Below are 13,262 nucleotides of genomic sequence, written 5' to 3'. Positions count from 1 at the left end.
TAGAACATGTCCCTAGGCCTAACCACAGCCACTTATTTGACCTCAGAATTCAGAGGCTCAAAATCAAGAATATAAGCTCATAGTCAATTCCATTAAATTTAAAAATATTATAGAGGTGGCAGTTCTATAATCCTTAAACATGTGAACTTTGATAATAGTTTGAAATCTGGTTTTATTATCGAAGAATACCAAAGTCACCTGAACAACAAGGCATTTGAGTTATTTTCTGTTTCCTGATAAAATACTTGATGTAAGCACTTACATTTTCTTTCTTTTTCAAAGCCAATTAATTGGAGATCTTTTGAATATTTTGATAGCAAAATACCACAGGCACATGACATATACAGACACACAGATATACAGACAGAAGCAGAATTTATATATAACCAGATTTTAAACATATATTTTTATTTAGACTACTAATATTTTAATTACCTAATTTATTTATCTTTACAGTTTACCTAGTTATGATTTTAAGTTATTTTTCTGTTAACCATTTTTATACTCTATAAATTAGTTATATAAATGTAGTTTTAATTACTGCTTTTAAACTCATAAATTCTACCAAGAAAAAACAAACCTAAGTATTTTAACTAGACTTGTTATTTTAAGCAATGTAACATCATTATGATAATTGAAGGATCCATTCAAAAGCCATTTTTCTCTAGAGTCAAGATGATATATCGGCCCTGCTGTGTTACAATAAACTTTCATTGCTTTTCAGTGATAGGCAGATACCCATACACTGAGACCAATCAGACAGAACACACCCCAATGGGTTGTCATTGGGATTGAGGCCTGAGCTCCCCAACTACAGACTATACACAGAAACAACAGATTTCTGAAGAACAAGACACAAAACAGATGAGAACTAAAGTTTTCAGTGCACAACCAGAATAAAGCAGGTGGACCTTAGGGATAGCAATGGCAGGTGCATGAGTTCAGAGCCCAAAGGCTCCTAGGAGAAATCTCCTGGAAGTGCTGCTAGGAGTATCTGAGTATTGCACCCCCAGGTCCACCTGTCCATGCGACTGCTAGGCTTCCCCAGCACACTTATCAGAGCAGTCTAGGGGTCCCTTTGTGGTCACCAGAAATGTTACCAAAGAGGGTGCAGCTGCCTTTCGCTATCAGCCAATATGCAAAGACTGGGATAAGTCCACCAAACTTTGTCAGAGGCCAGGATTAGGAGAACAGTGAGAGTAGACTATCCAAGACTGTTCTGTTCTTCCATTTCCAAAATTACTGTTTTATATATAAAAGCAAAGACCACATAATCATCAGCATAACTCAGTGACCTATTACAACCTTCCAATTCAAAAGTTAAACAATATACCTAGACTACTCAGGATGGGAATCTTTAGGGTGGGAGCCAAATTTACCAAACAATCAGAATGGGAGACAGGAGGTAAAGGTCACTTAAGACTTAAACTGCTGATAGAGATTAAAGATGGCGACCAAGTAACAGCTTCCCTGCAACTGAGCACAGCGAGTCTGGGGAGACAAGACTCCAGGCATCTCTGGCCGGTGGGATCTGCCTATAATCATCCCTTTGAGGATTCAGGGAGCCAGAAAGGGACTTCTGGACCTCAAGAGGAGGACAAAAACAGTGGAAAACTGGCAAGTGGTTGCGTGTGTTCGATCGACCTAATCACTCTGGCAACCGTAAGTACAAGTAGCAGTGAGGCTGCAAACCAGAAAGGCCTTACCTGTGAACTGTTTTGGTGTTCTTGGACTTGGCACTCAGTTGAACTGCCTTGGGGAGAGCTTGAGCAGGAGTGTGGAGAACTTTGGGCATTGTCTGGGGCCCCAGACTGAGCCACTGTGCTGGGCGCAGGAAGCCATTGTGAAAGAACTGCCCCGGCAAGCTCCATCCTCAGGGTCTCAGAGCAAGGATTGGGTGGGTCAAAGCAACCAAGTGACTGAGCAGCCTAAAGGCGGTGACTGAGCAGCCTAAAGGCAGGAAATGAGCTGCCTTACAGTCTTAATCCTTAGGGGCAGAGTGAGATGGTTTTGTCACACTGGAGCCTTGGGCTGTTGCTCTGGATGGAGTGCTGTGATGTCACAGCTCATAGCAACCTCAAACTCCTGGGCTTGGCACCCCCCAGACCTCCATAAGAGCTGTGCAGCAACCCCCCAACCGGTGACCCGCATCCACTGGGCCTCCACATTCCCTCACCAGGAACTGCGGGAGCCACGCAACCCTGCATCCTCCCTCCTGTGTCCTCCCAGCTTCCACACTAGCCCATTCATCTGGACAGGGACTCTGGTAGCTGCATGCCCTTTGGATCCCTCCCTGCCTCTGTGCAGAGCTCTTCTCCTGGCCAGAGACTGCTGGAGGCTTCGGCTCTCTGTGCCAAAGTCACTGGGCACCTGACACTCCCAGAACCGTGCACACAACGCCCAGCCCTGTTGCTGGGTCCAGGTGTGTCACACCCCGGAGCTGCTTCCACAACCAGAACTCCCTAGCTAGAGCAGCCCCAGAGGAACTTCACAGGGTCACTCCCTACAAAGATCCAGCAACAACAGAGTGATCCCGCTGGGGTCTAATCTTGGAGAGACACCTCCCCAACTCTGAGGACGGCCAGAGGCAACAGTGAAAAACAATCATGAGGTGAAATCAACAGAAAAACCCTGGCAATATAAATAATCAGAGCAGATCAACTCCCCCAAGGATCAATGGGGCAGAAACAGCACAAGACCCCATGCACAAACAAATAGCTGAGATGTCAGAAATTGAATTCAGGATCTGGATAGCAAATAAGATCGAATTAGAATTCCGAAAGTTATCTCAAGAATTCAACGGATTCAAAGACCAAATGACCAAAGATTTTGACACATTGAGACAAGAAGTTGAAGCCCTCAAAGATCTGAGAAACACAGTAGAATCCCTCAGTAACAGAATGGAGCAAGCAGAAGAAAGGATTTCTGACATTGAAGACAAAGCTTTTGAACGCTCCCAAACCCTCAAAGAAGAAGAGAAATGGAGAGCAAAACAGACCACTCTCTCAGAGAGCTCTCGGATAATTTGAAGAAAACCAATATTCGTCTTATACGGATCCCTGAAAGTGACGAAGTGGCTTCACAAGGCACAGAGTCTCTTCTCTATGAGATTATGAAGGAGAACTTTCCAGACATGCCAAAAGATTCCGAAATTCAGATAGCAGACAGTTTCAGAACTCCAGCATGACTCAACCCGAATAAGACATCCCCCAGACACATCATAATCAATTTCACTAAAGTTAATATGAAGGAGAAAATTCTGAAAGCAGCCAGACAAAAGAAAACCATTACCTACAAGGGGAAGAATATCAGAATAACTGCAGATCTCTCTGCTGAAACCTTTCAAGCTAGAAGAGGATGGTCATCGACTTTTAATCTCCTAAAACAAAATAACTTTCAACCCAGGATCCTGTACCCAGCTAAACTGAGCTTCATTTATGATGGAGAAAATAAATACTTCAACGACATTCACACGTTGAAGAAATTTGCCACAACTAAACCAGCTCTCCAGGACATTCTTAGACCTATCCTCCATAAAGACCAGCATAATTCTCCACCACAAAAGTAAACCAAACCCAAAAAATTTTTGATCAAATTCCAACTTCCACAGTCACAAAAGGATTAAAAACGTCCACCGGTCTCTTGAAAGGCTTATCAATACTCTCAATTAATGTGAATGATTTAAATTGTCCTCTAAAAAGGCATAGGTTGGCTGACAGGATACAAAAACTCAAGCCAGATATCTGCTGCATCCAAGAATTGAATCTTACATTAAAAGACAGATATAGACTCAAGGTGAAGGAATGGTCATCTATATTCCAGGCAAATGGAAAGCAGAAAAAAGCAGGTGTTGCAATCCTGTTCACAGACGCAATAGGCTTTAAACCAACCAAAATAATTAAGGATAAGGATGGACACTTCATATTTGTTAAAGGTAATACTCAATATGATGAGATCTCAATTATTAATATTTATGCACCCAACCACAATCCACCTCAATTTATAAGAGAAATTCTAACAGTCATGACCAACTCGATTTCCTCCACTTCCATAGTACTTGGAGATTTTAACACCCCTTTAGCAGTCCTGGATAGATCCTCCAAAAAGAAGCTAAGCAAAGAAATTTTAGATTTAAACTCAACCATTCAACATCTGGACTTAACAGACATCTACAGAACATTTCATCCCAACAAAACTGAATACACATTCTTCTTATCAGCCCACAGAACATACTCCAAAATCGACCACATCCTAGGCCACAAATCTAACCTTAGCAAATTTAAAAAAATAGAAATTATTCCTTGCACTTTCTCAGACCATCATGGAATAAAAGTTGAACTAAATAACAACAGGAACCTGCATACCCATACAAAAACATGGAAGCTAAACAACCTCATGCTGAAGGATAGATGGGTTATAGAAGAGATTAAGAAGGAAATCACCAAATTTTTGGAACAAAACAACAATCAAGACACAAATTACCAGAACCTCTGGGATACTGCAAAGGCAGTCCTAAGAGGGAAATTTATAGCACTGCAAGCCTTCCTCAAGAAAATGGAAAGAGAGGAAATGAATAACTTAATGGAACATCTCAAGCAACTGGAGAAAGAATAACACTTCAACCCCAAACGCAGCAGAAGAAAAGAAATAACCAAAATCAGAGCAGAATTAAATGAAATTGAAAACAAAAGAATTATACAACAGATCAATAAATCCAAAAGTTGGTTTTTTGAAAAGATCAATAAAATAGATAAATCTTTGACCAACCTAACCAGGAAAAAAAGAGTAAAATCTCTAATTTCATCAATCAGAAATGGTAATGATGAAATAACAACAGACCCCTCAGAAATTCAAAAAATCCTTAACAAATACTACAAGAAACTCTACTCTCACAAATATGAAAATCTGAAAGAAATTGACCAATACCTGGAAGCACGCCACCTACCAAGACTTAGCCAGAATGAAGTAGAAATGTTGAACAGGCCTATATCAAGTTCTGAAATAGCATCAACTATACAAAATCTCCCTAAAAAGGACCAGATGGCTTTATGTCAGAATTCTACCAAACATTTAAAGAAGAACTAGTACCTATACTACTAAACCTCTTCCAAAATATAGAAAAAGAAGGAATATAACCCACACATTCTACGAAGCAAACATCACCTTGATCTCCAAATCAGGGAAAGATCCAACAAGAAAAGAAAATTATAGACCAATATCACTAATGAATATAGATGCTAAAATACTCAACAAGATCCTAACAAACAGAATCCAACAACACATCAAAAAAATTATACACCATGACCAAGTCGGATTTATCCCAGGGTCTCAAGGCTGGTTCAATATACGTAAATCTATAAATGTAATTCAACACATAAACAAACTTAAAAATGAGGACCATATGATTCTTTCAATTAATGCAGAAAAAGTTTTTGATAATATCCAGCATCCCTTCATGATCAGAACACTTAAGAAAATTGGTATAGAAGGGACATTTCTTAAACTAATAGAGGCCATCTACAGCAAACCCACAAGCCAGTATTGTATTGAATGGGGTTAAATTGAAATCATTTCCACTTAGATCAGGAACCAGGCAAGGTTGCCCATTGTCTCCATTGCTCTTTAACATTGTAATGGAAGTTTTAGCCATTGCAATTAGGGAAGAAAAGGTGATCACGGGTATCCACATAGGGTCAGAAGAGATCAAACTTTCACTCTTTGCAGATGATATGATTGTGTATCTGGAAAACACTAGGGATTCTACTACAAAACTTTTAGAAGTGATCAAGGAATATAGCAATGTCTCAGGCTACAAAATCAACACCCATAAATCTGTAGCCTTTATATATACCAACAATAACCAAGCCGAACAAACAGTCAAGGAGTCTATTCCTTTCACAGTAGTGCCAAAGAAGATGAAATACTTGGGAGTATACCTAACAAAGGACATGAAAGATCTCTACAAAGAGAACTATGAAACTCTAAGAAAAGAAATAGCCGAAGATGTTAACAGGTGGAAAACCATACTGTGCTCATGGCTGGGAAGAATCAACATTGTTAAAATGTCCATACTGCCCAAAGCAATATATAATTTTAATGCAATTCCTATTAAAGCTCCATTGTCATACTTTAAAGATCTTGAAAAAATAATACTTCGTTTTATATGGAATCAGAAAAAAACCTCGAATAGCCAAAACATTACTCAGCAATAAAAACAAAGCAGGAGGAATCATGCTACCAGACCTGAGACTGTACTATAAATCCATAGTGATCAAAACAGCACGGTACTGGTACAAAAGCAGAGAAGTAGATGTCTGGAACAGAATAGAGAACCAAGAGATGGATCCAGCTACTTACCATTATTTGATCTTTGACAAGCCAATTAAAAGCATTCAGTGGGGAAAAGATTCCCTATTTAACAAATGGTGCTAGGTAAACTGGCTGGCAACCTGTATAAGATTGAAACTGGACCCACACCTTTCACCATTAACTAAGGTATACTCTCACTGGATAAAAGATTTAAACTTAAGACATGAAACTATAAAAATACTTGAAGAAAGTGCAGGGAAAACTCTTGAAGGAATCGGCCTGGGTGAATATTTTATGAGGAGGACTCCCCAGGCAATTGAAGCAGTATCAAAAATACACTACTGGGACCTGATCAAACTAAAAAGCTTCTGCACAGCCAAGAACATAGTAAGTAAAGCAAGCAGACAGCCCTCAGAATGGGAGAAAATATTTGCAGGTTATACTTCCGATAAAGGTCTAATAACCAGAATCCACAGAGAACTCAAATTTATTAGCAAGAAAAGAAACGTGACCCCATTTCAGGGTGGGCAAGGGACTTAAAGAGAAACTTCTCTAAAGAAGACACGCAAAATCCACAAACACATGAAAAAAAGCTCATCATCCTTAATCATCAGAGAAATGCAAATCAAAACTACTCTGAGATATCACCTAACCCCAGTAAGAGTAGCCCACATAACAAAATCCCAAAACCAGAAATGTTGGCATGGATGTGGAGGAAAGGGCACACTTCTACACTGCTGGTGGGAATGCCCACTAATACATTCCTTCTGGAAGGATGTTTGGAGAATACTTAGAGACCTAAAAATAGACCTGCCATTCGATCCTATAATTCCTTTACTGGGTTTATATCCAGAAGACCAAAAGTCACAGTATAACAAAGACATCTGTACCAGAATGTTTATTGCAGCCCAATTCATAATTGCTAAGTCATGGAAGAAGCCCAAGTGCCCATTGACCCACGAATGGACTAGCAAATGGTGGTACATGTATACCATGGAATACTATGCAGCCTTAAAGAAAGATGGAGACTTTACCTCTTTCATGTTTACATGGATGGAGCTGGAACATATTCTTCTTAGCAACGTATCTCAGGAATGGAAGAAAAAGTATCCAATGTACTCAGCCCTACTATGAAGCTAAATTATAGCTTTCACATGATGAGTGTAACCCAACTATAGCAAAGACTATGGGGAAAGGGCCAAGGAAGGGGAAGGGAGGGGGGAGGTTTTGGTGGAGGGAGGGTAATGGGTGGGGCCACATCTGTGGTCCATCTTAGAATGGGTACAGGCGATTGCACTAATGTACACAGCTATGATTTAACAATAAAAAAAAAAATTAAAAAAAAAAAGACTTAAACTGACCAAACCTGCTGTGTCCTGTTGGCCCTAGCCTGACTAACTCCACCTTATTCTCACTACATGTGCTTTCAATACATTATTGCAATGACCAAGAGACTCAGTCACTTCAAGAAAAATTACATTGAATTGGTTTCTCTGGAAGCTTTAAGTAACAAGTAAGAAAAATTAAAAACATTTAAAAGGTATCCTAATACAGAACAGAATATTCAAGATCCAACATAAATAAAAAAAAATCAACAAATAGGATATCATCTTGGTCTGTGAATGTAGTTTTCTACTATGGGTTTACAAGTTTTTTAAATTCCACTAAAAGGTTACTGGTTAAAGTTCATCTTTGATATATTTCTAAAAAACCTACTAGCAAGTAGCTTTGCCATTAAAGCTCTGATTTAAGGTAGTAGTATCTTTCAGTAGCATTCAGAATGCTAGAAATACTTAGGTTGGCACACTGTGCTAAAACATAATTGTGTAACATTTTGTAGACTACCTGTAGTTTCCAGTAGCTGTGTTTACCAACTGGACAACAGAATTATAATGTTCTCCTAAGCCATATGCATGTCTCATATAAATAAATACTAATTTTTGTTTGTTTGTTTGTTTTTGCTGTTTTTGCCTGGGGCTGGGTTTGAACCCACCACCTCTGGCATACGGGGCCTGCGCCCTACTTCTTTGAGCCACAGGCGCCGTCCTAATGTTTTTTTTTAAATATCCTTCACCAACTACAATAGCAGGAGAGTCTGCCTGTATTATCTCTATTGGTGTTTGTAAAATGTGAGAGACAGAGGTCTTAGCTCAAGCTGACTTCCCCATGCCGCTGTGTTGACAATTATCACCACAGTACTTTCCAAACTCTTCTGGCTTATATATGTCTCCAGTATATGGAGTTTTTTTAAAATGGCAGAAAGTCTGCCGCATGGCTTTGCACATATTCAGCAGTTCGACTTCTTAAGACAAGCACAGTCAGAGTGCGACCCTGTTCTTTCAGTTGATCTTCAAGGGCTCTATATATACGGTGGCCATTAGATGGAATCTGTTTAACTTCCAACTGTCTAGTTGCTAGTATTTGATCAAGTTTTTCACTTTCTACATGTCTGGCTCCAGGTGAGTTCTCAATTTCAACTTCAGCTATCCTTTCTTCTCACTCCTTTACTAATACAGCTATTCCCCCCCCCCCCATTTCTTTTGTTCTTTGGATATCCGAGGTGGCTGATTCTCAAGTTAAGGACAACAGAATCTATCTTATTCTCTTTAGAATTCAGCTTCAATAGCTCCAGTTCCTCACTATATTTCTGCTACATTTCTTTTTCCAACTAAGCAACATCTTCAATGAGTTGCTTCCTCCTCTTTTGTCATTGTTGGGAACAGCATTCTTAGTACCCCAAATTTAGGCTTGCATCTTCTTCTCTTTACAATGCCTTCTCACCAGCTGACTTTGGTCAAGTCAGCCTCCATGATGACTAGGTAGCTCAGCACATGAGCTGAAGGCAAACTGCACTTATAAACTTTTTAAAGTGAGATTGGATTGTGGTTTAATAAAAGACAAGTAACAGTACATGACAATAACAAAAGAAGAGCCACTGTGCGTTGTTGATTTGCCACATTCAGAGGTTCAGGATAAATCATGGAGATATAAGTGTGGCCAGTGGTGACCAATAGGCTTGTCAGTATTTCACTGTCAGACACTGTGGTCTTATTCAGGAGGGGAAAGCATCTAACCATAAGTGAATGTTCATTTGGTGGCAGGCAGGAACAGTATATAGGTAGATTCTCAGAGGCTATATAGAAGGCTTTGTGATTTAATGTACGCATCACATAGATGAGTATCTTATTATCTTTAGGAACCAGATAATGTTGTCTCATGGAGACCCCCAAGAAGAAATCACAGAAAAGAAACTGACTAGGAAAGGGAAGAGGGTCAAGGAGGGAGCATGGTTTGAAATTCCAACAGGAGGCTACACTTCCATCCATCTGCACCACAATTCAAACAAGTCCAGAACACCATAGTCCAAAACAAGTGTGCATTGCTTCAGTGTTGAACTTTACCTTTGCAAAGGAAATGACCTCCTCTTCTTTTTAAGCCAGACTGTCTGTTTAGCATGTTTTCTTAATTTGCCAGTGGGTCACCCATCATGTTCTCAAATGTGACCTGTCTCACCACACCATCCACAGTCTACCCATTGATATCTTTCTCCAGACTTTTGCAAAGTTTTAACACAGAACTACTGAGATCCTGAATTAAATCCCAATGTGGTAAACTAGGCAAATTATAAGAAAGGAGATATATGCAAATGTCATGGCTAAAGATCATTAGGGGAGTGAAAAATACAGGTGCTTTGCTGCTTATAGATTTGAAGCTAGAAAGTGCCGTGTGACTTTCTCATTCCTTATTGGTAAATACTTTGCTGTTTGAGATCTTAATTCTGTTAATTGTTCATTTTCTTTCATTTTCTCTGTGTGTATTTAGCAAAGTTTCTACTACTCTCAAGCATTGTCCCAAGTAATGGTGCAAGTGAACACAGGAATAAGACAGAAATCAGAGCTGGTAGTTGAGTCCAAGGATCTAGGACAATTTTTGTGAAACAGAAATTAAACAAAATTATTATAAAGAAGAGAAATTTATTCTGGGTGTTGAAGGAAAAACATGAATTTCCTAAGGAGACAAAACTGGCGATACGCAGTCTGAGCACAAGGAAACAGGCCACAGTAGTGCAGTTGTAAGGCATGCCTGGGCTATGAGGCCCCAGAAAAGACAGAAACTTGGCATCCTTAGAGCTTGGTGGAAACAGGCCTGGAGAGAGAAGGGCCTGTTTCCCTCCCTGGAAGGAGGGCTGCAACTTGCCACATGGACCCACACATCGGACCCTATTTTGGTCATTGAAACAGAAAGAGAGAGTCAAATAGAGGCGTCTGAGATTGATTTGCCTTCTGGAGAGAAGGTGGGAGCAGAGCCCTTTTTGGTCCAGTCCCTCTCTTCCTACCTTAGGTGCTTCCCAGGAGGACATAAGTTTGGAGCCCTGATGACCATCCTACAATCATGAGAGACCTCACTGACACAGCAAGTGGGATGAAGTGGGGAGGTGGGAAATGCTGGAGACATTCATGACATCCCTGAGCTGTCATGCCCAACCTCAGGACAGCCTCCTCTGGATTTCAGTTAGCAAGCAAAAGTGTTCTTGTATTTTAAATTGCTTCTATTTGACTGTTACTGGGGGCTGGATTATCCCTAATCAAATACAGATGTTTTCTTGTCTATTTAACTTTTTTTTAATTTACAAACACTGGTCCATGTACAGAGAATTTCTTACACACTTACACTTTTTTTAAAAAAGTAATTTTATGTTATTAATTGTAAACGACAACCTTGGAAACAACATACAACAGTGATACAAAAGAATGTCTCATGTGAAACTTAGTCTTAGATCTCAAGTTCCAGATTGTTCTGTGGGTGTTGTGGGCATGAGCTGCATAAGCCTTAGCCCAGGCTGGGTCAGAGCTTAGATCCGATCTCAAACGCGAGCTCCTCTCACCTTCTTCATCTCCTCGTACGTCATGAACTGAATATTGAAGTGGCTTCTGTGCTCATACCAGTCCCTGATGTGGTCAAACAAAAGGCTTCCCATCATGGTGGAAAGAAGAGGTGACAAATATTCAGCAGGTTGAACAGGTCATGAGACGAGGGACTCTCTAGTAACCAAAAAGGAAATAGGCTTCTGATGCTAGATTCTAGATTCTAGATTTTCCTTATCTTGTGGTTATGGGAGAAGCATTTAGTTAGCAGAAAACATTTACACAAAATCAAAGACAAAGTAGTCTTATAAAATGTGCTTTGCAAGAACAAAAACCAGTGTAAAGTGAGACGACTGAGGACTAAAAATGGAGAACAGACAGAGGAATGACTCTTCTTCAATCAGCTTCTCTCCCTGCTCCCAAACCCACACGCACAGCCTTTGCCTTCTCCATGTACCACCACAGAGTCTCTGAGGAGTTACTTTACCTCTTCACAGTGGGTTAGAGCTCAGTCTTGGTCCTCCTGTGTGAGAGCCGTGTCTTTGTCTCCTCAGGCCTTGCTCCTGCTCACCCAGCTATATTGAATCCTTAGAAGAGAATGTGGATGGGAACTTGTAGACAGACAAGTGGCACATGCAGTATGCAGTGACAAAGCACTCAACTAAATGTGATCTTAAGTGAGCTCCTCTCACAACTGAGCTGGAACCGACACCTATGGGCTAGTGAAACATTAATCATTTAGAAATGAATGTTTCTCTTATTAATCTGTCTTGGGAGTTGATCTTTCAGTGAACCTACAGGGAAAAGGGCAAATTTTCCTCCACCCCACCTGAGGTATATCCTCAGATAGGAAGATATATCCTCAGATAGGAAGTAAAAATACAGCACAAAGCAGCAAAAAGGGAAACTACCCTGCCAGGGGTCCTCAAACTACAGCCCGCAGGCCACATGCGGCAGTGTGATTGTATTTGTTCCCATTTTGTTTTTTTACTTCAAAATAAGATACCTGCAGTGTGCGTAGGAATTTGTTCATAGTTTTTTTTTAAACGTATAGTCCGGCCCTCCAACGGTCTGAGGGACAGTGAACTGGCCCCCTCTTTAAAAAGTTTGAGGACCCCTGCGACTGGCTTTGCCTATGAAAAGTCCCTATTTAGCATATTTCTTTAAAGGAAGAAAGCCATTCTATGACCTAGAGAAAATCACAAATGTTTGGGTGTTATTCTATATTATGAGAATAGTATGTTAACTTTCCTCTTTCTTACCCTCTCGGTCATTAAATATGGCTTCAAGCATAGGTCTCAGGTACTTGACTAAATGCTAAATAGTCTTGCTTGCTTTCTCAGCCACGTCAGTGTTCAGTGTTTGATGTTATCTCAAGTCTAATGATTTTAACATATTTCCCAATCCATTGCCAAATCATATATAAATTATGACTGCATCATAAAAGTCACGGTGATAGAAGGAGCAAGAGAGAAGAAGTGGGGCCAGGCTCTGTTAAACAACCAGCTCTCATGAGAACTAATAAAACAAGAACTCATTCATTATCAGGGGATAGGCACCAAGCCATTAATGAGGGATCGCCCCCATGATCAAAGCACCTCCCACCAGGCTCTACCTTCAACGCCAGGGATGAAATTTCAACATGAGATTTGGAGAGGCCAAACACCCAAACCATATGAGAGACTATAGTAAATAATAATTTATTTTATACTTCAAAATAGCTAGGAGAGAAGAATTGGAATGTTCTCAATACAGAGAAAAATTAAATGTTTAAGCTGATAGTTATCTCAGCTATCCTAATTAATCATTGCACATTGCATACATGTATCAAAACATCACACATACCCCCAAAATATGGACAAATGTTAAATATGAATAAAAAAATGTTTAAAGCAACATCATGAAAAACTATTGTTTTGAGGTGTTTCTTCTATACCTATTTTATTGAGAATGTGAACCATGAATGGATGCTAAATGTAAGACTTGAAGTCATAAAACTTCTAGCAGAAAACATAGGAGAAAAGCTTATTTGGTTTTTGCAATGATTTTTTTTTTTTTTTGACATCACACCAAAAGCACTGGGAACAA

The 13,262-nt window shown here is 39.8% G+C and overlaps 1 pseudogene; it reads right to left on the bottom strand.

Moving 5' to 3' along the window:
* Positions 1-8,150: 8,150 nt before the first annotated feature.
* Positions 8,151-11,290, bottom strand: LOC128585548 (deubiquitinase OTUD6B-like; annotated as a pseudogene).
* Between the last annotated feature and the right edge of the window lie 1,972 nt (positions 11,291-13,262).

The sequence above is a fragment of the Nycticebus coucang genome, chromosome 5 (assembly GCF_027406575.1).
Source record: "Nycticebus coucang isolate mNycCou1 chromosome 5, mNycCou1.pri, whole genome shotgun sequence".
In the NCBI taxonomy this organism is placed as follows: Eukaryota; Metazoa; Chordata; class Mammalia; order Primates; family Lorisidae; genus Nycticebus; species Nycticebus coucang.
The sequence above is the reverse complement of the archived record's forward strand: the minus strand, read 5'-3'. Positions and strand labels throughout refer to the sequence as shown.